Source organism: Hyperoodon ampullatus, assembly GCF_949752795.1.
Source record: "Hyperoodon ampullatus genome assembly, chromosome: 16".
NCBI classification, from domain to species: Eukaryota; Metazoa; Chordata; class Mammalia; order Artiodactyla; family Ziphiidae; genus Hyperoodon; species Hyperoodon ampullatus.
In genome coordinates, this window is record NC_136929.1 from 30,351,446 (window position 1) to 30,377,879 (window position 26,434).

Here is a 26,434-nt window from a genome sequence, read left to right on the forward strand (position 1 = left end):
CTTTCTCCCAGGCATGAGATTGTGTTCCTAAGTGTCTGAATGGTGTTTCTTGTTTATTATTATTATACTATTGATATTATAATAGAACAGATAGAGCTTGAACTCTAGACCAACATTGTCTGGGATCTCTTATTCTCTATTACTGTCTGGTGGTACAGTTTTATCAATTATCTTTACCTTATCTCCTTATGTGTTCCTGTGAAGACAAAACTATTTAATAAATGTAAAGATTTTAGAAAAGATTCTGGCACATAGTTAACTGCTACTTATATGTTTTCCATTGTTATTCATAGAAAAAGTAACAACTCATAGCAGAATATCTACTTCTAACACAATTGGTTGCAAGAAAAGGTAATTATAGTGGTAAGGTTATACTGAGGACCCCCAAATTCCCTAGAATAAAAGGTTCAATTACAAACCAGCTAAGAGAAAGCCAGTACTTCAACAGAGAAGTTAAATAGCACTCCTACACCCTTATAAATCTTTCCTTATCTAGCTAATAAACACTGATCTTTAATGTTCAGATCAGCTTTCACCACAGTCCTCTGGACATGAGTCCAGGGAAGCTCACTGAAATAAAGCCTATATCTACATAGCCCCATCTAATCACAATTCTCACAGTGTATGTGAAAGGAGGTCTATAACCACCTCTAAGGACCTGTACACACTTGACAATGCAACAACTCACAGAGTAAAATCAGCAGTTTCTGTGAAGTAAAATGGCATATCAAGTCACTATTGCTGAGCCCTTCAGAGGCCACAGTAAAAAGCAGAATATTGTCGTCTTTGGTTCTAAACATCAACCCATTTTATTAATTTATTTATTCATTTATTAAATTACTCAAGTAAAAATAAACTAATCAAAGACAAATGTTGAGACTTCCATTTTCAGTAGGGAAGAACTCAGTAATTATAATAATCTCTCTCATTGAGGAAACTAAAAATTCTGGATAAAATATATTTTAATTTCTCCAAAACAACAAAATCTAACAAGATGGTGAAGAATTTTCTGATCAAAACCTACAGAATTGAGAAACAGAAAGATAAGCTAAGCACTCAAAGTTTCTTTAACCTAAGGTTATTTATTAATTTGGTAGGGTGAAGGAGGGGGAGATCATCAAAACAGAGTTGCACTTTTGCAGACTATAGGAGCTGTCAAAGCCTAGGGCCCCAAATCTGGACCTCTGATAAACCAGGCCCCAATTTCAGCCCCAAAAATCTGAAATTGAGAACTGAATGGAGAGATTTTTCATAGGTTAGACATAGCTGAAGAGAGAATTCATGAACTGAAAAATAGATAATAAAGAATTATTCAGAAAGTAAACAAATAGACAATGTAGTGAGCAGAAGGATAGGTCTGAAAGAATGAAATAAAGGCGTTATTGAAAGATATACTTAATTCCCAGAACTAAGGAGAAACATCAATTCACAGAGCCAAGAATCCCAGGAAATCACCCACAGGATAAATGAAAAGATATCCATATTTAGATACATCATAATAAAACTGCAGAAAAACATGGATAATTAATGTCATCTCATCTAACAAGGCAATTACAACATAAGAAGTTACGGGTGAGAGTAGGGTATGTAAGAGACACGTTGCCAGCCTTGTTTTATGGTCTGGTTTTGTTTTGATATTGCACAATTAAACTTTACACACAAACCACTTTTCCTCTGTTTACTTAAATACAAAAGAACACTTTCACTTTTACTTAGCTCAAGATACAATAGTGAATCCACAGGGAAAGTCCAGCTTCCCTGGTCTCCCTCGCTTCCACAGGGACACTCAGAGCAGCAAATACAAATCTGATTAATCTAAGAAGGCCTCATCAGTTCTCAACAATGCAAAAGTATCTCACAGCCCATTTTCATGTCAGCAGTGAGGAGGGGGAATCTACAAAAAGACCCCCCACACATATAATCATTTCTGAGGGAGACACACAGGTGGCATTCCTACATAACAAGTAACTTCCAATGCATTTCTCTTAACAGGACACATTCAACTTAATAAAGAATGCATTCAAAATGCATATAATATTTTTACTCCCAAATAGAAAATGAAAACTAAGTCTTGTAATTCCTTACATATTAGTACGCAGAAGAATGTTCTACACACAAGAAGCTGATTTATAGTGTACTTATTGTAGTGTAATATGAAGTTTATCATTCTTCTCCAAAACCAATGATTTAATAGTTAGCATCATGTAATGGGCCCAGACAGACTCGAGTTCCAGTGTCAATCCTGCCATTTATTAGCAGTGTGGTCTTACAAGATTTCATTACCCTCCTCTCTGGGCCTCCATTTCCTTGTCATGATATTGGTGCAGTAGACAACAGTGGGACTGAGTCTATGACATATACCCCTGACCTACAACCTCAAGATAGTATCTTTCCCGAATTCTATATAATGTTTTCAGTTACTACCATGTCATGTAATAGACTCTGGAACCAAAATGCTTGGGTCAAAATCCTGTTATTTACACTCATGTGATCATGGGCAAGTTAGTTAAACTCCCTGTGCTTTAGTTTCCTCATCTATAAAATGAAGATGATTATAGCATCTAACTTTTAAGGTTGTTGCAAATGTAAATGAGTAAATATCTGTAAAGTGCTTAGAACAATGCTTGGCACATAGTAGGCACTCAACTATATTATTATTACTATTAACTATAATTATTTGATTGAATGATGAAATTGCCAATCTTAAGCAAATACTGGCAATTTCATTTAGTTCAACATTATATTGTATGACCCTGCCACATGTCACTTGTGGGTACCTGGCCAAAGCTGAGCTAATGACTCTCTTCCTGGGCATTTTTATTTTGAGTTGGGACCAAGAGAAGAGTAGTTATGCTGAAAGATGTAAAACTCAGGAGCCATTAGCAATAATATTTCCTATCTTGTAGAGAAAACCAGTAATAAACAGGAGAGAGAGAGAGAGAGAAACTAAAAGTCCACAAGCAGAGCAGCAATGATAGACAGTATCCTGATGGCCTTGAGATCTAATTCTATCCAGCTGTCTTCAAAGTTCAGCTGAAGTCTCACAGCTGGTTTATTCTGAGATGACCCGGCATACTTCCCCCTACAAATTAAGCTTTTGCTTAAACATTTTCAAATAAGGTTTCTCTTTCTTGGAACTAAAGAGCTCCTACAGAGATATTGTGTTTATAAGCTTAAAATAATCACATCTATCCTGAAGGATTTTGAGCTTATTAAAGGAATGGATATAATGTATATGATGATTCACTCAAAGTATCTGACAAGAGAGAAAACATGAATAAATGGTGGCTTTTATTAATTCTATCACTGTAATCCAAATAATCAGGTACACATGTTATCAAAGACATAGGCCAATACAGAGGGTTAGAGTATACCATATGAGATGCAGATGTGATTCAAGACAGTTGGAATAAAATGTTTTGCCTGCCCATTATTTTGTAGAATTTCCAGGAAAGCACATCTCCAAGTTCTAGCTCTGTGTAAGTTTTCCAACTTCAAGCTTTCCCAAGTAGATTAATCATGTTTTTATTGTGAAATGAAATTCATCCAACCCCAAACTGTGTTTATGTTAAGGCTTTGTTCCAACTCATCTAATCTCCTTTCTTTTTTAAGAGACTTCCTGAGATGGCTGACCTGTTACTTACTTCTGGTCTTTGCCTTCATGTTTCATGTTGCCTTCTTCATTGGCTTGACTCCTAACCACTGGCATTCCCTTGGAATTAATAATTGCATTTAGCAAGGTCACTAGATACAAGGCCAATATTATGTTTCAAAGCAATTTTATGTTTCTATAACAGCAACAAATAAGTATAAAATAAATTTAAGAAATCACATTTATGATAGCAACATGACACATAAAACTTGATAATAAATGTAATTTCAAAAACTAGCACAGTCTCTACACAAAGACTACATAACATTTTTAGGAGAAATTAAACAAGACCTAAATAACGTTTCACAATTTGGAACACTGAATCCTCTCCAAATTGATCATTTCAACCCATCTCCAAAAAGAAAGTCCTCAGATTATATTTTATGGAAATGTATAAGCTTCATCTAAATGACCAAGAATAACTGAGATAATCTTAAAGAAGAAAAATGGTGGAGGATTTTAAAGGTTTTATAATAAAGCTGTGCTAATTAAGACAGTGTAGTATTAGTGCAAGGATAGAGAAGGTCCAGAAGAGAAATTTCAGAAATAGAACAAAAGAGAAAATCCAGAAACAAACCCAGACATATAAGGACACTTGACATAACAAAAATGGTACTGCAAAAAATGATACTGGGAAAGGATGGACTTTTCAGTAAATGATCCTGAGTTAACTGGGTAATCATATGGAATCAACTGAACATTGACTCCTAACTAAGGCCACATGCAAATGTCAATTCCAGATGGATTATTGATCTAAGTGTTAATGGTGAAACCATAAGGCTTCTAGAAACTAATGCAAGAGAATGTCTTCAAAACTTTGTAATAGGCAAAGATATCCTAAACAGAACTAAAAAACTTATTAACATAAATTGAAACTAAGAAATTCTGTTTATCAAAAGAAACCTTCAAGAGATTTTAAGAGGTTAGCCACAGATTGGGAGAAAATAGTGTCAGAAACCCTTATAAACAAGTGACACTTATGCCAAATATATAAAGAACTCCTCAATAGAAACATGAGCAAAAGTCTAAGACACTTAATGAAAGAGGGTATACAAATGGCCAGTAAACATAGAGCAACATGCTATTCCCATTAGTCACCAAGAAATGAAAAATAAAAGATGAGATAACACTACACATTCCAAATAAAACCAAATTTAAAGAGCCAAAATTAAGAAGCTTAACAAAACTAAGTGGTACTGAAGATATGGAAGAACTGGAAATTTTGTATACTGCTGGAGGGAATGCAAATTGGAAAAAAATGTTTTGGAAAACTGTATGACAATAGAGGGAAATAGGAGGGAACTTTTGAAGTACTGGGGCTATGCTGTTTCTTGATCTGTGTGGTGGTTATTCATCAAGCTATAGTCTTGTGATTTGTGCAAAAATCACAATGTGCAGTATGTATGTTATACTGCATTGAATACATTTTTTGTTTAGTTTTTTTTTTAAACTGGCCAAGTTCTTTTCACACATTGGTTAGGTATTTTATGGTAAGTTGATGGTAAATTGGATTTTATTTCTTATTTTCAATGACAGTATAATCTCAATGATGAAAATTTGATCTTATAAAGATACTACAGCCAAATTAGAAAAAAATGCATATATCAATCATTATAATAGATAATATTACTGCATTTTAACTTCAGCAATGTAACCATCCTCAAAAACTACTTCTACAGGGAACCTCTGAGCAAAGGTAAAAAGAGTGAACCAAACATGCTCTCTGATCTCTGAGATAGATCAGCCCACAAATATTTATTGGCTCTTTATCATATATAACATGAGATACTATAAAGAACTCAAAGAAACTTGGATTTGATCTCTTCCTAGGAGGTCTGAAATGTGATGGGGAACAAATCGCACTTAAGTACTTGAAAAAAAAGCATTTATTAATCCAATGCATTAAATGATTATACTAAATTGTACAAGTTGCCAAGAGAAAGAAAGCCTTGTAGGTGGGTCTGGTCAAGGAACACTCTCTGGAGGAGGTAGTTTTAGCAAGATTATGATGAATATATTAAGGGTGCATTGAGCGCTGAAGGCTAATGATTAGATAAGGTTGGAATGCTTAAAATTAAGCATAATTGAATAAATGAATGTTGGATATAGATTGTGTAAGCCTAAGGAGAGTAGGGAACCACTGAAGGCTTTGAGCCAAGAAATGATATGATTTGCTCCCTCAAGAAGAAGTTAATCACTCGTTCCTCCCATAATATGTATCTTAATCTAATTCTGATATGAATTATAGTTTATTCTTCCTATGCTTATCTTGCTCATTAGATAGTAACTAACCCTCTCGAAGTCAAGCATCAATTAACAGTCATCTCTCTTTATCCTAGAACATCCAGATTAGAGCCTTACACATGGTTAGCACTCTATAGTTGTGTGCTGAGTAAGTTAATCATTCAATAATACAGGTAAAATAAAGATACCCATCAACAAACATATAATAAATCTAGAGTAGTGTCATTAATGAGTTAATTGTGAGGTTATAAAAATGTAAAGAGGTGATTGGAAAAATTAGAAAAACACAAAATAGGTTCCTAGTGAACCTAGGAGAAAAGAAGGCTCTGAGTTGTCTGGGGGGAATCTGCTAGAGAGCTTAGAAGCTGTCAAGAGAGTCACTGCTTGAAGACTTCCTGGCTCCTGAATTGGTAGTGAGTATGAAATGCTTTGTATATTGGGCACCAGCTCCTTTAGAACCAAGTAGGTTGGTATTTATGTACTCTCACCATAATTGTATTTACTTTCTTTTGGAAATTAATAGATAAATCTAGTATCGTAATTAGTTTGGGAAGTCATGAGATGAAACATGCTCTGTAAGAAGAAGCAAATTATATACGTTCAACCATTTAGTTCTTTTCAGCTTCTAATCATTACTGCTGAAAATATTCAAAAATAGGCAATAAAAAGAGAAGCATTCATTTTTCTTATAGCTTTTAACTGACTTAATGATCTTTAAAGTGGCTTTTGGTGTATTTAAATGGAGAAGTGTTACTATGTAGATTTAGCAAAACAGACCTGAGTAAACCTGTCTCCTCGATGATGATCAACTTGCATTTCCTTTTTACTTATCAGTGTTGAAAAGAGCATTAAGTGCACTAAAGCACAGCACCCAGTATGTAGCTAGATCATCGTAGGTATTCAATAAATGTTCATTTTCCTTCAATTATGCTAAACCAGGTAAAACACAAATTAATACACTATGGATCAGGTAAAGGTTTTTTCCATGCAGATGTTTTGCTTTCAAATAACTCTGACCCTACTAAGCAAATATTATTGTGTATGTCATTAAATTTTTATAATAATTAAATTATATTTGTTAATGAAATTAAATAATTCAGTTAACTTATTATGACAATTGAATTATCTTTCATAACTTGACATCCAATCCTTCTCATCTTTATCATCTTTAACTTCTTGGAATCTCATATTAAATACATTCCAAATGTACTCTTTTTAGGAAGTCAAATGCATCATCCTCCATTACCAGCATCAAAGCAACTACTACAGAACCCTAGTCAGTCTTATAGAACTAAATTAGCAAGGAGAAACCATATAGCTTTGCACCATGGTTTAAAGCTATACCAGATATAATAGGAATCTGATACAACTCTAGTATCTGCATTACCATGTAGATAGAATACTAAATCAAATATAAACTTTGTCTTAGTATAATAAAGTTGAGTACGACCAGTCGACTATTGCAGCCAATGTCTAACTGCAGTTACCATAAAGGGAATCACAGGGTATAGTTCTAGCAGAAAACAAACTCTTTCTAGGTGATTGCTTTGGCTCCTGTGGGGCTCAGTGCATTTCCTATAGTCAGTAACTATAAAGTCATAATTGTACAGACTTCTAAATGTCATAAGTCTAATCTATACCTCATCTAATTAGCCATCCTGTTAAACTACTTTGCTCATTAGTGTTTTGGTATAACTAACTAAATAAACAAACAAACAAATGAGTTATTAGGACAATAAGCTAACATACCTCCTGGTAAATTCTGAGATCATGTATATGCCGTGTTTTCTTCCAGGTCAAGCATTTTTTTGATGTATTTATGTATAACATGTATAGCAAGAGCTGCATTTATTATGTTCACTAAACAAGATAGGCCATAGTCTATTAATATATAGCTTTAAATTACAGATTATTTCTAATTATTAGTAGGGAAAAGGAGTGTTAGCACTACCCATCCTGCCTGTGTTTATATTAGTGCCTTCTAATATGGCTGCCTAACGCTGCATGAGCTTTGTCTGAGCAGACTGTCAGTTATGTGGGAAGTTTCTTTTGTTTCCCCCTCCTCGCTCTCTTTCCTTGATGACTGTTGTTTGATGGATGCTGTGTGAGGGAGAATGTGGTGTTTGGTTGATGTGTGGTGGGCAAGGAAAGTATTGCATTCTCAAATAAATGACAGAAATTCCTTCCTGACAAAAGAAGTGAATATTAGAGATGAGCTCTCTGAATATATCTGCAGTAGATAAACAGACCACACCACATAAGTAATGCCTTGATTTCTCTATGACCAAAAGTGTCCGTTAGTTACCAGTGAGAGATAATCCCGAGGTAAGAACAAATCTCAATTTTATGTGCATCCCTGCTGCTACTGAAACTCAAAGCTCAGAGGATGCTTTCTTCTCTCATGCATGTTGGACCTACAGCTGAAAATAAAATACATGTGTAGTTAACCATATCTGAAAGGTACAACTGTACATTTTGCGGCACAGTTAGGGAAGCAGGCAAACCTTTCTGGGAAACCTGTGATCTTAGTCCGTCAATAATGCCTGCTTTGAAATATTCATCCTAAAATTAAGGATCATAAGACTTCCTCTACAGAGCATGAATGCCAAGTCAGACTCACAGAGCAAATTTAAATTGCAATGATTGAGTGTCTAAAACATCTTGAGTAGTTTTGAATAATACATAGTGTGGCATATATATAACTTTATGAATTACATGATCCTAGAAAGAATAAACAATCATTCATCTGATTCCAAGGTGAGAGAAAAATTGCAGAAGGTGCTATTTGGGAATGAACTGCGAAGGGTCTCAAGATCCAGCCTTCCTTGAATTCAAAAAGGAACCTCCTTTTTTCCCCAAGTTCTTTTTCGGTACGTTCCAAAGCACCTGGGGCCTTCTAAGATTACTTTTTTTTAACTTTCAAAAACCATGTTTGCCATAGGACAGAGGTGATAGAGTAGTGAAAAAGACAGGAAAGCACTCCCACATTCATACTTGTGTATGAAAGCAATGGAGGCAGCTGGATGATTGGTATCACTGTTCTTTACTAGCCTGGGACTTTCATTCGGAAAACAGAATGGAAAGTAAGGTTGGCATACTCAGTATTCAGAAAAAAATTAAATTCATGATATTTAGAAAAATCATTTTCCTTTTCAATCAGAAAGATGTTTTGCAGCAATGGGAAAAAGTATTTAAGTTGGATTTTTAATAAACTAAACTTTTCAGTCCTAAGGTTGTTTCTTTACTTTTGTTCCAGTTTCAGAATTTTAAATGAAATTGCATAGAGCTCTTAATTCTCTTTCATCAATTTAAAAATCTACCTTGTTTTGTTTTTCCATTAAATAGAACCTTGGTAATCCAGACGTCTCCTTGGGTTGATAATTGCCCTTTCTCTTTTCTTCTTTTCCCCAGCCTCTTTCTTTCGGGGCTTTTAAAGCATGTACATTCTTGGCCTAATAAGAAGGTTTGTACTTACAAACTGCCATAAATGCTATGCCTCAGACTTATCTTTGAACTGCTCAATATCCATTACAGTTGGAGCCAAGAAACACTGGTTACTAATGTCTTGTGAGTGTTTTCGGATTTTCCTAACTATGTTAGGTTACCTAGAATCTAATTGAAGAATTTGCAGAGAAACTTATTTTACATGACATTACCCTACCTTTGAGATATAATCTAGTGATGTGATCTTCAGTTTTTATTTACTTTTTCAAAGATCCTTTGGCATTTATTAAATTTCAAACCTCTTTTTATTTTGTATAACTAAATTTATTCCTTCCATATTTACACAATCAATGCTTCTGTAACCTCGATTTTTCCTCACTTTAAAAAAATAGATTATTTTGATCTATGTGTAATAACTTATTCCAATGGTTTCTAATCACATTTGAGTTTTGACAATGATTATATTTGATTAATCAATGCATTCCATTGCTTTCTCACCTATATGTGTTTGAATTAAGTCAAATACAATTAATCTTGTTTTGAGACTTTCCACAATACATTTTGACATACACAGACACCCTCGTATGCAAAAGCAGTCTTCAGAATTTACTGTTTGCAGTGCTCGCCATGCTGTAACCTGGGTAATATCTTCCAGGTTCAAAAATTATATCTGGATCAGAGTTGACTCCCTGTGCATCCCTAGAATTCTTGGAAAACAAAGGTTATGGGCACATAGCAGTTTAGATTAAGAAGAGATTGTACCAAACCCCTCATCTTTCAGAGGAGCAAACTGAGCCCTAGGCAGTAAAGGGACATGTCCAAGGTCCAGGTTCCCGCTCATAGGACCAGGAGCCAGAGATTTGGGTAGTGTTCCTTGCCCTGTTTCTGAGTTGAAGACTAACAAGTTAGTTAACTTGTACCATAGCCTCTTTACTTTAAAATGACTGGTTTGTGCCTCTTAGGGAACATGTGTCTCATGAGGAAACTTTAAAACAACTTCATTCGCTTAGAGAAAGAAATAACTGAATATGTGCTAATGTAAAGGGTAGGAAAAATGGCAGCTAATTCTTTCTTGCCAATGTTTTGCTAATCTTTTGCTAATTGTGTGGTTTTGGAGCCTCTGTTTCCTCTTTAGAGAAATGAGACTAACAAGTATACCTGATTTGGTTTTTTCTGGCATTTATCAGCTATGAAAATAAGTGCACTGTAAATACATAAAAGCACAAGCTAAACATGTGATACCAACCATATACAGAATTAAATTATTACATATAAAACTATTCCATATTTCATAATTCCATATGAAAAAATAGACTATCCTATGTGAATTTCTGTGGAATTTTCATTCTAGACTATTCCACATAAATTTCCATATCAACACTATTCACCTTCAAACACATTTCTTCAGAGGCAAAAATATATATGTATGTGAGAGTGGTTGGTAGATAGATAGATAGATAGATAATAGATAGACATAGATATAAATAGATAGATATGCACACATACATATACAGAAAGGGAGACTCTTCAACTTGACCTACACAAACTGTCCTACAAAAAAATTGTGAAATGTTTAGCTTATCTCCAAGATTTGTAGACAAGTATCTTGCATGTTTTATAGATAAATATGATAATTATACTACTACCAGTCCTTATGCTTTTTCTCCTAGCCTCGTTTTTCAAATTTAGTAAAACTCCCACTGGAACATGATTCAAAAATTTCATTCACAAAATGTAGGGTTACATTATTGTAAGGGTAAGAGTTGTTGGGTTACCTCCATTCTGGTGATATTCACTTGCCCTCCATTTCAGCAGCTCACTCCCCTAACCCACACTCTGCCTAGGAATTATGGACTGAATTGTGTCCCTCCAAAATTTGTATGCTGAAGTTTTAACCCCCAATGTGACTATATTTGGGGATAGGGCTTAAGGAGGTAATTAAGTTTAAATGAGGTCAGAAGGGTGGATCCTAATCCAGTAGGACTGGTGTCTTTATAAGAAAAGGAAGAGACACCAAAAATGCCAGCCTACAAAGGAAAGGCCATGGGAGGACATAGAGGGAAGGTGGCATCTGTAAGCCAAGGAGACAGGTCTCAGGAGAAACCAACCCTGCATGAATCTTAGACAGCACCTTGATCTTGGACTTCTAGCCTCCAGAACTATGAGAAATAAATTTCTGTTGTTTAAGCCACGTAGTTGGTACACTTGGCGTGACCTTTAAAACCATAAAGTTCGAAGTATTCTTTTACCACAACTAACCATCCTTCCACCTTACCACTTTACAACCCCAATACTCTTCTCTCTAAACTCAGTGAGAACTCCAGTCCCCAAACACTGATTTTCATCTCATGTTAATCTCTCTAGTGCTGTTCATAAGATAGGTCCAATCAGTAGGAAGCATGTGCATGCATCAGGTGACAGTTCACAACACATGTTAGTATGTGAACCCCTGTACTAAACTTGTTCTTCCCAGCATTACTAATGATCTCCATATTACATTCAAACTAATGGGTATTTGTATGATCCTTGGTTCACTTGACATCTCTCCAGAATTATCCTCTAGATGACTCCTTCTTCTGGAAGCGCTTCTCTTCCCCATATTTTGTAACACTACTCTTCTCTACGTTTTATTTTTCTTCTGTCTGAACATTTTTTTTCTCTCTTTTCCTTTCTGGACCCCTCCACTCCAGCTGCCCCTTAAATGTCAGTGTTCCCCAGGCTCACAGTCAGCTCCCTTCTCTTCACATTATTATATTCACTCTTTCATTGGATGATCTCATCCACATTCATGGCCTCAACAACAGTGCAGAAACCCACATCTTCCCGTGTGCAGCCCCATCTTTTATCCTTGATTTCTCTTCTGACCTTTAGATGGAGGTATACTTGTCTTTTCTGTCTAGATATTTCAGGAGCATTCAAATGTAACTTTTGCTAGACTAAAACTAGCATATATCCATGAAACCTTTTTCATCAATCAACAATTCATCCATCTACTGGGACCAGAAAGCAATCCACAAATTGCCCTACCTAGAGGTTTCCATTTTCCCTTTGCTCACACTCTCAATCTCTCTCTCTCTCTCTCTCTCTCTCTCACACACACACACACACACACACACACTTACCACTTGCCAGTACTGTTGAGTCTATATCTCCTTAAAATTTCTCATATCTATTTACTTTTCCCCAGCCCCACTACCTGAGTTTAGGTCTCGGTTGTTTCTGTCCTGGACTATTATGCTAGCCAGCCATGCTGGGTACTTTTTTTTCCCATCATCTTCCCACCTCAAGATACTTTCTCTCCATTTCTCCACCCTCCTCTATGCCCCAAGAGGCTAACCTCTACTTACTGCAACTCCCAGCTTTCCTCCTCTGTGGCTTCCCATTGGGTTCAGCTTCTGGTAATAGGAATAAGTCAGGAACAGCTTCCTACCATTGTGGTTCCCCAGGTGCTTCACCATCCTTTGTTAATTCCCTTAACCCTGCTCACACCCCTGTAAACAGTCCCTCAGTAATCTCTCTACAGTTAAGGCCTTTGAAAGTGCCATCTCTTTCCTGCCAAGATTCTAACTGAAACTTGGGCTAACTCATATCCCCGGTTCCAGTCCATTCCCACCCATCCTATGCTACCACTAGACTAATAGAGCTTTGTCACAAATCTGATGATAGTTCCTCAATGACCTATAGTGGTGTTCAAGTTAAAGTCCATATCCCTTGGCTTAGCCCACAAAGCCCTCCATGATTTGATCATATCTATGATCTAGCCTTATCTTCCACACTGCTCCTTCCTTCCATTATGGAAAACTATATGCTTTTCCTCAAGCAAACCATGCTAGTCATTCCTCCTTTTCTTTCCTTTCTGTTTTCTTTTAATAGAATTCTTTCTCTCTCTTCAGCTAGCTAAATTCTATTTTGTAAAACTTCAGTTCAAATGCCCCCTGGGATCTTCCAGTCTCATCAAGATGCCCACCAATGTGTATATATATATATATATATATATATATATATAATATATATAATATATATAATATATAAATATATATATATTATATATATATTATATATAATATATAAAAAATATATATATTATATATATATATATATCATATTTTTATCTGACTTCAGTAGTAATTATGGATTAATGTTGTCTCCCCTTCCCGCGTATGAAACATCTTGAGGGCAGGGTATGTGGCTTCTTTTACCTTGTAGATCCTAGAAAGATTTGATCCAGAAACTGACCTATAACTCAGGCATGTGCCCAGTGACCACACACTCGGTGTTGAAACCCTTGAGTGGTATGTCCCTCCCCTTAGCAGAGACAAAATAAGAAAGGGTTCTCTCTCCTTTCTCTCTCTCTCATTTCTGATCGCTGTTAAAAATGCTCCTAAATCTCTCAAAACTCTAATCTAGGGCCTTGAATCCTCAGTATTACTCTACATAATAGGAAAACGATCACTAGTTATTCTTCCCAGACCAGAGTCTGAGAAATAATAATAAAGGAATCTCTCTGGGGATCATATTCTCAGCAGCCACTCCTTCTCTTGCAATGGATCGATTAGCCTCCTTCCAAGGAACATGGCTAAGAATGGGAGTCTGGGAGGACTAGGAAGGCAATCCCAGCTGAGCAGGCTTTGCACTGGACATGGATTTCCCATTTCCTCCCTATGGGAATTTATCGCGTATTTTTTTGTGTTTGGATTTGCTTGTCTTTAAGAGACCAGAGAGTCAAGTTCTACGGAGAGCTGACACGAGATTCTTAAAAAGACAGTCACACCTGTCATCATCCTGGTCCTTGTTTGTAGTCCTAAATTTAAGAGAAGGAGATAGAGAGACACAGACAGACAAACTGACAGCCAAAGAAAGGCAGACAGACGGAGAGGTTGACACTCATTAGTAATGTGATATTATTGTCATTTCCTGAATGACAAATCTAATCGTGAAAACGTTCCTCTTTTTACAAAAACATCACCTTCCCCTACATCAAAAGTTTCTGCCTCAGGCAGTAGAAATGGATGCAGAGGGGATTCAGGAACTCTAAACATCGCCCTATTCCTTTTTCTCTGTCACCGAAATCTCCTCACTTCCTCAAATTACGCACATGATTTTGGTTTATAAATCACCATGGTAATAAGCACGACACAAATAACTCATAGAGTTCAATCAGAAAAACACTAATGATGAAAATGAATGATGAAGTAAGGGCTTTGTGCACTAGTTCCAACTACACTGCTCAGAATAAGTAAAGCACTTGTGCTTTCTTGAATCTGTGGGTGCTGGCCCTTTTTGCTAGAGAGAATAAGGACAGAAGTAATAGAGAGAAAAATGGATTTACTGAGTCAAACATAGTTTAAAACTAAGAAAGATAGCCTGAAGAGTTAACAGGGGAAACAAGAGCACCTTCAATAAAAATAAGCTAAAGAAAAACAAAAAAAAAAATTTTTAAAGAAAAACATCTCCCAACAAGTTAGAGTTAAATATAAAATTAGTGACTAAAGTGGAGCCAAACAAGCCTAAGAAATGGTTAATAATGTTTTGTAAGTTCAGTCACGATAACATTAACTAGGAAAAGTCTGTCTGTCAATATTTTGGCAAAAGCCTGAGAAAGAACCAACAGGGGTTTTCACTCAGCACCTTAAAAGCCTGTCTTATCCTTGGGGTTTCTGCAGCCAATGAAAGTTTGTCATGATGATGTAATGCTCCTGAGTTGTGTTTCAGCACCGAGTGTGTGGTCACCGGATACCATGCCTGAGATATAGGTAAGTTTCTGGATCAAATCTTTCTTTCCAGCCTGTACCCCTGCTTAAACTAATTTCAGCAGAGATCATTTGTTTCTCTTCTATTTTGCTATCTCTGAACAATTTTTTTAATGTGGGCTAGGGTGATTATAGGATTGTAAAGACAGCTGGTAAACAAAATGATGGGATCTTTGAGTCAATTTTCCTCTGTTATTAGTATGAAGGCTTTTAACTCCTCAGCAATTTATCATCACCTTGGAGGGATAGAGCAGCAAACAGTGTTATGTTTTATTTGTTAAGGGAATCCTAGTCATTTAACAAACATGTTTTACTAGAAAGATGTTTTCAGGGAGATGGAAAAGATTTCTTTTTAAGGATCCAAACTGAATTTGACTTATATTATTAAGTGAGCCCCATAGAACTGTAAGCAAAGAATAAAGTTTCAATGTTTATTCTAAGTAGAGAATATATAGGTTCTGCCCTCACAAAGTTTAAAGCCTAGAGAGAGAGAGAGAGAGAGAGAGGCAGCACACTATTTTTTCTCAATTTTTAATGAAGTTAAAACAATTTAAAAAGAAAAAAAAAAGCTGCAGATTAGTGACCTGTAATAGCCTAATAGTTATATGAAGTTAAATGGAGAAAAGTTAACTCTAAATAAATAAGCCAATTCCAATAAATGACTGTGCAGATACTTTTATATGTAAGCACCATTTTAAAATTTGGAATATTTCAAAAATTTGAACTGGGTAACCAGCACAACCAATTAAAATGTAGTTCTTTATTTTCTTTCCATGATACCCTCTGCAAATGTGGAGCTTTTAAAAGAACTCTTACTGATACCAGTCAAGCTACGTATGTTCAAGTAACGTGAATTACAAAAAACAATTATCCAGATAATTCAAGATTTAAAAAAAAAATTCAAGAGTGCTAGTGGGGAAAAAGAGAATGAGTTGGGGGAGAAAGCCCCGGGGAGGGTAGGAGTTTAACAGTGTGTTACGAGAGACACTGATTGAATTATCCAGATAATTAGTCATCTTTCACCTTAACTCTGATCATATAGACACAGACTCTGAGAAGAGCCTCTAAAATAAAAGTGTGGAAAAGAATTATCCTCAGCCATGAGGAAGGGCAGAAAATGTTGTAGAATTTCTAACAGGAAAAGTATTTTTTCTTGTTTTGTAGAAACTGATGTCTGATGGGTACTGTTGCATGTTTTCTTTTATTAAAAACTTCTCAACTATCTAGTCTGAAAGCTACTCTACTTTCAGCTGAGTTTATCAATTACACATCACTTTGCACTGAATTTTCATTCAGTTTTCTTGTAAAGAACTTGTCATCTCTCTACCATACTTCCTAAATCATTAAGAGATACTCACCCCTTACATTAAATTATCCTCTTCTCTTTTGTTCCATGGTTAACTCATTTTTCTCTCCACTTAATAACTGAAATCCCAAATATTTGTTATTATAAAGTAAGCATTGTATAAATTTTAAAATGTATTAATCAGCATAATGTTAAGTGACTCATTTTCCTTTGTTAACCATAATTTTCCATATTATTGCTCTGGTACAGTACTTGGTACTGACACGTGGGACTTAATAGATGAAATTCCATACATCAGTAGCATCTTATGCTTTGTTTTCTGCACCATCCGTTCTGAACAGGGAGCCAATATGGCAACAAGAAGGGGTACAGAGTCCTGCTCTAGAACTGAGAGAATGAGAGGTGCTTTAGAAGGACTGATAGAAGGAGAAAATATTTCCAAGAAAGAGAAACAGAATGGATAAGGTGGAGAATGAATGATGAGAACAACAGGAGATGACCTGGCTTCTTATACAGAATTTATTTGGTTTGGGGGCCTTGGTCTATGCTGAAATCCCAGGCCTTTATCACAGAGTTTTGGTGTGGCAGGCTTAGCTCATTTGACTTGGGCTCCCAAGTCTCCCAGCACCCAGCTGGAAGCAGAAAGGGCATCCATGTGGAGTAAAGCAGGCTCATTAGTTGTCAAGTGGGCCTTTGGAGAGGCCCAGAAGGAATCTGCCTGGGGTTCTGCTTGATCTAGGGAAACTCTTTGATCCTCACTCCGAGATGTAACCATGCAGAAAAAATCAAGAATTTTTAAACTCTGTCTCATAAGGAAGATATTGCTTCAGGGAAGACTTTAGGATGTGATCTGAGCCCAGACAGGGGCCAAGAACATGCCCTTGTGATTCATTTTGAGGACAGAGTGGACCTTGGAAAAGACTATCCAGGGTAGATCTCTTTGTGCTCATAAGATCAGAAGGTTTCAGTCCAATTCCAGCATTCCTAGAATCAGAAGGTTTTATCTATTTGAAAGACAGCCTAGAGGATTTGTAAGTTCCCAAAGTCAGGTAACTCAGAAAGGAAGTTTTGTTGGGAAAAACCACTAAAACTACCATAATACTCCACCATATATAATAAAGTAGGTGCCATTTGATTTTAAGAACTATCTCTTAAAATACCTTACTTTCCATTTCACCCTAAAAGCATTATTTCATTAAGTAATAGCATCTTCCATAAATAGAAATGGTCTAGGCTTATTTAGTTTTTTACCTTACCCATCTGTACAATGGAGAGGGAGGCACATTGGTGCCACTGTCAGAAGAAAAGAATGATGATGAGCAAGGAGGAAAGGAGTTAGCTATACCTTCCCCGTATGAATATTGGGAACTAGAGAACTTCCTAAATACACGGAAAATTTAAATGTGGGAGCGTACGTGAGGAGGAAGGATAAAGAATTTAATAGTCATGCTCAGTTATAATTACACAGTGAAGGTCCACGGGGCACCTACCATGTGCCAAGCATGAAATTAGATGCTGAGTACACAAAGGTGGAGACACCTTTCCTATACTCCAAGAGCTTTCCGTTGTCCTTGAATTGTTAAGTGTTAAAGAATAAAATAGTTTTTCATCAAGCCCAGAAAAGTAGAAGTGTGTGATAACATGAGGATGGCCATACATCCCAGTTTGCCAAAGATGGTCCCAGTGTATGCCTCTTGTCCTGGCATAATTATCAACCGCACTTCTGTGCATTTTCAAATGTTCCCTGACTTGTCACTAACAGATGAGGAACCATTAAGAGATTTAAAATATGTGTTAAAGGAGGGGGACCGTTAACCCAGGGGAGATATTCAGAGGCCCTGACCCAGGGCAGTGGTCATGGTGATGGAGCGGAGCAAACAGCATCCATTTCTCCTTCTTTTAGAAGCAGCATCCCCACCTCCTCTGGGAGACTGTCTCCTGTCCCTTTATGTAAATTAAGGGCACTCTGCTCTCTCCAAGCCAAGGGGTGGCATGAGACCAGTGAGCCAATGGGACACCCTCTCCTGGAACTGTGCCCCTTGCGCAGAATGAGGAGATGAGAGAAGACCAGTGGTGAGGCGGAGCTTGGAGAGTGTGCAACCTCACAGCAGTGCACGGACTCGGTCTCCCCATGTGGTTCCTGCTGCAGAGACCCCCAGAATGGCATGGGCCCTGTGGTCTGGGAGTCAGTTTCTTCAGCCTTTCTTTCATTCTGTGAGTTTCCTCGTAGCCTCCAATCAATATCTTTTGGGTTTAAAGTAGCCAGAGTTCGGTCTCTGCTACTCACAACAAATGAATCCACACCCATCCCGGTGTTGTCAAGAGGCTGTACTGACAGTTGGAGGGGAGGAGGGAAGGAAAAGTGATACACTCACTAGCCAGCACTTTTCTTTTTCACTCTGTCTCTTAACCATTACGTTGGTAAGTGAATGCCGTACCATAATCTCCCTCTCTCACTGTATCACTGTAAAATGCTCTATCTACTTCATTGCTTATTTTCTATTACCTACGTATATATACACAAATGGGATGGGGTGTGCTTCGTAAAAAGATTATTGTTAGTATTGAATCTGAAGATCTTACCTCTGCTACTGAGGGTCCACTAGCCCAGAATTTGTTTCCTTACCTCCTGTGATGGTTCCAGTACTTCCGCAGGGGCTGCAAAAACAAAACGCTAGGATTTCACTTAAAACAAACAAAACATACTTCTGAAACAGACCTCTTCCCGGAGGTTATTTGTCAATGAAACGAATGCGCATGGGTGACCTGAAGGAAATTTTTATTTTGGCACTGTTCTCCTTTAAACCATTCGAGGCACGGAGTGTTGCCTCTGCGGTCTAACGTGGCTGGAGGGTGCTGAGCCGTGATCTAACTCGGGCAGCGCACACTTGCTTCAGGTAGGGGAACAAATGAAAATTGGGGAGGGCCAGACTACACACTGCGATTGGTTGGATTTTGATGCAGCCAACACTCTAACGTCCTGAAATATGGGATGCAGGATGTCTCCACAGAGGCACTGTGCTACAGTTCTTGAAAGGCAAGAACAAATTTAAACTGGATTTTGTAAAAACAAATGACATCATTTCTGCATACTCTGAAACGCTGCAGCCCCAGTGGAACGTTTTCTCATTTTCCCCTTTGCTCTGTATGTGTCTGACTGCAGGGCTTCAGGTTTTGATGCTGCACGTTTCACTGGCTAAATCTTGGAAGGAATAACCTTTCATCACTTGCCTCTAAAAATAATCAAATCCAAGAAGAAAATAGAGAGGCATGTAAAAGTTCATTTAAACTCACATTTCATCTCCGTGCACTGTTATCTAGAGACATGACAGCACATGGGAAGAATTCTAGGGATTTGAAGGAAACAATAACAAAATGCTGTTTGGGGCACTGTCATCATGGAAATTATGGCACCGATTTATTTTGGATGGCCTTCATCATACAGTGTGTGGTGTGGGTGGCTTGGAGGGGCAGGATTTCCATGTAAGGATTATTCTGAGTTTGCACTGTTAGCTGCAACAGTAATCAGGGATCTGTTATAGTTACGGTAGTCAGTTAAGAGCTATACTGAAATACTGTACCTCGTTGCAGAATTCTACAACTGTTAGCTGCAAAAGTAATCAGGGATCTGTTATAGTGACGGTGGTCAGGTAAGAGCTCTACTGAAATACTGTTCCTCGCTGCAGAATTCTACAAAAAAATAAAAGACATGCAAGTTCAAAAGTTTTTTAAAACACAGCAGAGATAGCTGACTTTCAGAGCATGGTATTTTCATCTTCAGAAGCTAGACAACTAGAAATGTAATAGTGAATCATCAACATATCAAAATGCGATGGACATTTTCTCACCAAGAAAACATTTGTTTAATCACTGTCTTTAGCCAAAGGATGTCCCAGGAAGCTCCCTATTTGGTCAGTGTCTGTCCTGTAGGAGCAAGTGAATGGGCAAGAACAGTGAGAACCCACCAAGGCTTGAAGCCTACCTGGTTTTCTCAATTCCATCCCCAAATCCAGACCCTACTGTTCACCTTCCTAAAACCAGTTCCCGCAGCTAATTCTGGAAACTGCTTTTCTTTGTTGAGCAGACTATTAAAATCTTTTTAGTTCCATTTTCTTCAATATTATGATGAAATGGCAAACAAGAAATGAATCTCAAAGTACAAAGATGAATTTTAGGTTAAAAATTACATTTAGTGACTTCTGAACTGAGGTTTGACACCATACACCCTCAAACTTAACGGTGATTCTTTTAGGAAGTAGGGGCAATATGATGGCTGCCTTTCTCTCAGAAATGAAACCAGCCTAGGGAGAATCTTAAGGAGAAATGGAGAAACAAGTCCATACATACACCCCTGTCCTCCCCCTTGAATATTAATTTTAATCTCTGTTCTCGGTTCTGCATATACTCCTTTGACCTTCAAAGCCTAGAGGTCATCTTTGAGAACCCCACTCTTATTTATGCCATTATGAATCAAATGATGGCTACTGTGTAGACCCAAATAAAGTCGTATACCAGCAATCAGAAACAATCTCTAACTAGAGTTACATTTACTAGTCAGGAAATGCAATAGACTATCTGATTAAATAAACATTTCTTTATTATTAAGGATGATACCATTTATTTATTTCCATTGCCCTCCTCTTCAAAATTTCCCTCTCATTCTGAAAGAAAATTTTAACAATATTTTTTTTCTGCATCATTTTCTCCATTCGACTGAAATTGTTTCCGCTTAAAAAAAAAAAAACCCAACTAGGTCTTCTTATGGAACTAAAAGTGGCTTCCTCTTGCTGTAATCATTTTTCCTACTAGAGATACTTTGTACATATAGGAATTCTGCTTTATTCTTCCCAGTCTGGGAAAAGGAGAAGAAAGAACTTTCTAGCATTTCTCTCTTTCTGACCTTCTAGTACCTCTCTTCCTCTTTCTCATTTTGTCTTTCTTTCATCTCCCCTGAACTGCTGGAGCTGAAAACACAGAGCTAGAGACTTAGAGCCATAGTGGCTGCTCTTGCTCTCCTTTGGCCTAAAGTCACCTGAGCCTTAAAATTTTTTTTAAAAAAAATTTTTTTTAAGAAGAAGTAGAAAACAGGAAGGACACTTGACAGTTTCTAAGTTCTACTCTCTCTGCTTTGAAGTCTCTCCCTGGCATGCACATGCTATTGGAATTTCCTTTCAAAATATATCTTACTAGCACTTAAAACTGAGAGTTTATAAAAAGGGAGGAAGTTTTAGGAGATGTGAAGAAACTTAAATTTAATTTGCTTTTGCTGATAATTTTTGTGTAACCTAAGACAAGTTGATGGTATTTAGAATACAATGGAAATTCTACCACTAATTAAATTTACCCAAAGTTTTATAGAAAAGAACCCCATGATGCTGACATCATCGTGTATATGTTCTACTACAGTGTCTAAGGCAGGTGAGTCAAAAGGTATTGTGAGAGGCATATATGGGGTGCAAGGACAGAAGATCACCAGAGAAGCACTAGTCGGATGCTATGGCTCTTCTGTTCAGAACTTTCCATGGCTTCTCATCTCTTTCTGAAAAAGCCCAGTGCCCTTGCAAAGGCCTTGATCTCCTTCTGCACTCCGCCCCTCCTTCCTGTCTAACCTCAACTTCTCCCCTCTCCTTCTCATTCCTCAATTCCAGCCACACTAAGCTTCTTGTTTATTGGACAGTCCAAACATATGTCAGCTTCAGGACCTTTGTATCAACTAATTCCTGTGCCTGGAGCAACGTTCATCCAGATGGCCACGCGCTAGCTCCTGCGTTTCCTTCAGATCTCTGCTCCAATGCCATCCTTTCCATTAGACTTTCCCCGACCACATTATCCGTCAACAGTACTTGATACTTCCAGTATCCTGATCCCCTGTAGCCTTCTTTGTTTTTTCCAGAGCACATATAAACATCTGACATTCTATGTATTTGTTGATCTGTTTATGATCTACCCTACCCCTTTGGAAGGCAAGTTCCATTAGAGCACGGACTTGGCTTTGTTCCCTGGTGTTGACAACAATGCCCAGCACAGAGAAGGGACTTAGCAAATATTTGTTGAATAAATGAATGAAGAATGAATGAACTTCCAACTTTGAAATACTGAGATAATACCATATTTCTAAGACCTCTTTATTTTTGTGTCTTTGCAGCAAAATCATACTTCTCTTTGTTGCTAAAGCTTAAATCAGTGACGTTGGAATTAGACATGTTTACCATTAAAATATAAACTCAGTTTTTTTTCATATTTAAAATTATACTTGAAGTTAGTGGCATTTCTTTCTAATATAATCCTCTTTTGTTCCTTCACTGTTATACATATTGCCTTTTCTCTTCTTTCCTTGCTTAAAAATGAAAACAGGGGCTTCCCTGGTGGCACCGTGGTTGAGAGTCCGCCTGACAATGCAGGGGCCATGGGTTCGTGCCCTGGTCCGGGAAGATCCCACATGCCGCAGAGCGGCTGGGCCCGTGAGCCATGGCCGCTGAGCCTGTGCGTCCAGAGCCTGTGCTCCACAACAGGAAAGGCCACAGCAGTGAGAGGCCCGTGTACTGCAAAAAACAAAAACAAAAACAAAAACAAAAAACTAAAACAGTAGTGCTCACTTGTCTTCCCAGTAAATTCTCACACAATAATTTCCTTGATTATGTGTTTCATTTGGCTCCGGCTCAGAAAGCTCTCGTCCACCTTCTTTTCATTCCTAACGTTCCCTCCATTCCTGTCCATGTCTCTGAAGCCCTCGAAACTGTGAACTATGAAACTATTCTCTCTCAATTAATTTTTTAAATTTCCTTCTACCGCGGTCCTCGCCTTACCCACTACATTGCCTTGTCTTTCCCTGCTGGGAACTCTGCTCTTTGGGGTTCCTCTGACTATCATCTTTGGGCAAATACAGTGGACTGAGAGCTCTCATGGAATTGAATTCTCATGAAGCTTTTGAGGAAAGTAATCCCTGATTTCAATGAGTCATGTAAAAGATGGGCTTCAAAACAAGCTGGCTTGTTCCCTTCCTTAATAGTAATAAGTTGAGAAGGAGAAACATGTTAAATAAACAGCTAAAAGTTAACATAATTTTTATCCTGTGTTTCTGCATTTCTTTTTTTTATTTTTTTAACTCATCAGCATAAAAATTTCTTTTTCTATTTACTTTCCTCTGAATATTTTAATTTTTTGTTTTTTAAATTTTTTACATTGACGTATAACTGACATACAAAATTATATTAGTTTCATGTGTACAACATAATGATTTCATACTTGTGTAGATTGTGAAATGATCACCACAATAGTCTAGGTAACATTGTCACCGTACATAATTACAAAACATTTTTTTTCTTATGTTGAGAACTTTCTTAAGCAACTTTCAAACATGCAATACAGGATTATTAACTATAGTCACCATGCTGTACATTACACCCCTAGGACTTATTCATCTTATAACTGGAAGTTTGTACCTTTTGACCCCCTCATCCATTTCTTCCAGCCCCCAACCCCACCTCTGCAATCATTAATCTCTTCTCTGTATCTATGAGCTTAGTATAAAACTCTTTATAGTGTTCTAAACTGCAAAAGAATTTAGGACATTATACTTTTCCATCTTACATAACTTCACAAAGTAACACTTGCCAATAAAATCCTTCCATTTTAGCCTCTCTTCTTTTTCCCTATGCCCAACTCTCACATGGACCTGAATTTGTGTAAAAATATTGCTGAACTTTCTGCAGTGATGGAAACGTTCTAAATCTGCAGTGTTCAATACACTAACCACTAGCCACATGTGGCTAGAGCATTTAAACGTGGCTAGTGCAACTGGGGAACTGAGTTTTTAACTTCCAGAGGCATCTTTAATGAAGATAAATTTCACTACCAAACATGGAAATAGTGGATGACACGCAGCCAATTTACAATCTACATCTCTAGTCACCTGCAAACCCCATATCCTTATCTTCTCTCGGTCACACACTTTATTACTCCCAATAGTTTTCAGGCAAATTTCTTAGGAAAAATAAAACTGCAAAACTACTTTGACAGTCAACCCTCAGGTATCTGTAATGAGACAGTACAGTTATCAATAATAAAATGAAGCCAGGACTTCACATTAACTTTGGGTTTAAAATCTTGTGCATTGACTCTGCTACTGCAATTGTAGACTATACTTCATTTCATTCCTGTTGACCACACTGTACAGGTAGTTATAGGCCATGATTTCCAGATGGCAAAATTCAGAACAGAAAGAGAAAGTGACATCAAAACCTCGAAACAAGACTTCTGAAATATCGCAGATGTTTGATTATATAACATTTAAATTCCCCCATTTTTGTCAATTCACTATTATTACCTATGACAGTTTTGACATTAGTTGAAAATTAACAGTGTTCTTTGCAATACTGTGGTTTTAAAACATAAAATTTCAGGCTTATCCAAATGAACTCATTCAACTTAAGATGTGTTTATGATACTATAGAGGATTCATTTGATTCTTAAATCTTCAATCTATAATTAGAGAGCCCTTCTATATCATGGGTCATACCAAAGTTCTCTTTATCTTTGCCTCTTTGAGTTTTTACACGGGATATCTTTTTTATTGCTCTCTAGACATCAAGTCTGCACTGAGATGCTACAGTGGTGCCACACCAGTGAGTAGGAGCTTAGCTCCCAGCCACACAAAATATATTGAAAATCCAGGGGCAAAAAACACTTCCCTGAGTGCCACAGTGCCTACTCTGCAGATCAGTATTTTTTAGATAACCTCTAAACAAAACAAATCAAAAAGACAGCAACTATACTATCCCAGGAGAGCCATGATAAACATTGACATAAAGATTCTGGAAAGTCCAGTAGCAAAGAAACCTATTGGCTTTTTTTTTTCAAACTCAGTGCTTTTCTGTGACTTTAACCTTTGAACACTTTATCTTCTCACCTGACGTCTCTTAATAGCCTATGGAACTAATGTTCCAGGGAAGACACTAGGCCTTAAGGTATTTCTAAGCATCAATTTCCTGTTTCCAAATATTCTGGCTTATTCTAGATCTATATACATTCAACAGGTTCAGAAACCCTATCAGTTCAACAGAATGCCAGGTTAAGAGGTTTCCAAGAGATCGATAAGACCATTAGATAAATAAATAAACTAATAAATAACGTCCACTGTGTATTCCTAGAGTCCACACCGAGAACTTCTCTGACAGTTTACAGTTGCTTTGCCAGGAGGCTTCAAACATATCTGGGATCACAATTGCTCTTCAAGCTACAGATTTGTCATTAATTGTAGATGCAACTGACTGCATGATTATTGCCTATAAGCAGGCTCTTATAGACAAGATTTCCTCTACTGAAAATACCTAGAGGGCCTGTTACAAATAGCAGTTCCCCAGACCAGATAACACACAGTAGTTTTTATGACTTGCCTTAGCTTTAGCTTGTTGTCTTTGAGACAACAGGAAGGAGCTCTCGTACAGAATTTAGTTTAGAAAATTATCTGTGTGAGGACTGCCTATGAAACTACTGTGTGGTGAAAATGAAAAGAATCTTTGAAAGTCAAAAAGGCATCATTAAAATGGTTTTCCCTCAGGAATAAGACTGCTTAACGGCTTCTTCAAAACAAATAATAAGTGAAAAGGAAAGGATTTACGAGGTGTCCAGATTTTAGAATTTTACAGTTCTGAGTTATGTTTTATCTACCTAATAATTACTATCTCCAAACCACTTAAATATATGACTCTCATAGAGAGTGCTTTTATCTGTGTCTAAATTCTTCTCTAGGAAGAATTTCTATCCATGCCTTTAATCTATATTTAAGAAGAAGTTGAAACCAGGCTATGGAAGCAGATCGCATGAGATAGTACTGTGTAGAAGACAAACTGAAGTCAGAAAGACATAGGTTCAAATCCCTACTCTAACAATTGTAAACTGTGTAACCATACAGGATATTTACCTTTTCTGAATGTCAATTTCTCTATCTGTGAAATGGATATCACAGCACCCTACAACAAAAGATAGTCAAGAGAATCCGATAAGACAGTGTATGTAAAGCATTTAAAATCAGGCCTG